The sequence below is a fragment of the Charadrius vociferus genome, unplaced genomic scaffold (assembly GCF_000708025.1).
Source record: "Charadrius vociferus isolate BGI_N301 unplaced genomic scaffold, ASM70802v2 scaffold41, whole genome shotgun sequence".
Taxonomy (NCBI): Eukaryota; Metazoa; Chordata; class Aves; order Charadriiformes; family Charadriidae; genus Charadrius; species Charadrius vociferus.
The window spans coordinates 1,164,951-1,166,481 of NW_009647013.1; the positions used below are offsets into that span (position 1 = coordinate 1,164,951).

At 48.5% G+C, this 1,531-nt stretch overlaps 1 protein-coding gene across 1 annotated transcript in view; it reads left to right on the plus strand.

Moving 5' to 3' along the window:
* Nucleotides 1-1,531, plus strand: part of NCOA1 (nuclear receptor coactivator 1) — a 79,498-nt gene that overhangs the window by 75,960 nt on the left and 2,007 nt on the right. The gene's annotated exons all lie outside the window — the stretch shown is intronic.

The window sequence follows — 1,531 nt, forward strand, 5'->3', positions numbered from 1 at the left end:
GTGTGCGGCACGGTTGCTGGGGTGAAAGAGCGGCGCCGCCGCGGCCGAGCTGGAAAAATAAATAAGCGTTGGTGCTAAATGCCCCTCGCCCCGGCTCTGGGCTGACAGCGAGCGGGGAGGGTTTCTTTCCTAGGGTCGGCCGTCACCGGAGTGGCTGATGGCCCCTGTGCCGCCGCGGTGCAGCCGGGCTGCCACGGTAAAACGCGGCGGAGCGATGCAAATCCTGTATAGCTAAGATGTTAAACACACAAGCGCCTAGCCAGCTTTTAACACAGAGCGGGCCTGTCCTGAGGAAAGAGTTGTTTAAGACAGAATTAGCTGTCTAATTAGTTGTCAGCTAAAACCCTGCTCCAGGATGCTTATGGCATGTTCAATAGCGTAACTGGTTCTATTGCCAGATTACAAGTACACCACAATATCTTTCTCAAGCCACCACAGCATAATTCTTCCAATAACTGAATTTGTAAGTCCTCCTTTGACATTACACACGACAAAGAACCAGTTGTCCTTTGTTCCTGAAGTAGCCCAGCTCATAGACTGAAATGCCCAACGGCCGTTCTTCAAAAATGTTATCTGGTACACCCCCACCAGCAGCAGACAGCGCTCAAAACGCAACTTGAAGCAGATATGACATTCACACCCATAATTCCTCAACCAAGCTCTTAGCCTCACTGATTCCACTGCAGGTCCCAAATGCGAATGTCACCTTAAAGGAAGGGTGTCATAAGGTGAGGGTTACACAGACAGCTTAGCTCTTCCTCCTGGCAGCTGCTGACATGACAACTGAGGTCAGGAAGAGCCAGTTACAAGTACTTCAGGAAAAATGCCTTTTGCTGTGCCAAGGTCCCTTTCAACATTATGTTGAAATCAATAGGTGAACCAACCGTACCAGCTAACGGGAATCCAACACACAGCTAAAGCCAAAGCTGCACAAAAATTACCTGGGTTCAACCAGACTTCATGAAACGCAGCGAGCAGATGCCAGGCTATGAGGAAGTGAGTCACGTTGGGCAACCCCAGGCATACCGTGTACATAAAAGCCATGTGTCACTCTGCTCGATGTTTGTCAGGTTCTTCTCAGCACATCTCACCATCTCTCTCAACATTGTTATTACATCCAAAACCACTATACTAAGCCAGAGAACTGGTTTTGGCATTAGCTGGCAACTGCTTCTCAGAAGCAAACAAAAGATTGCGGCTTCAAAAAAAGAAGAAAAAAAAGAAGGTGAAAGGGTGCTGAGCCTTCCATCTCAGAAAGGCTGTCAAAGGCAAAGCCACAAGACTACCCAGTACAGCTCCATGTCAGCTACTAGAGCTGAATGGGCTTTACTGGTTCCAGTGTCACAGAGGAGATCAGACGGCAGACTACAGCACTTGAAATAGGCTGCACCTTTCAGACCTGGATCACAGTGTCAGACAAGCTACTATGTGGCTAGTTCCTCTGTATGACAGTAGCAATTAAGACATCAACTTGATCTGTTGTTACTGAAAAAGCCAGGCCTTCACACAACTCATCAGCCCTCTCTGTATG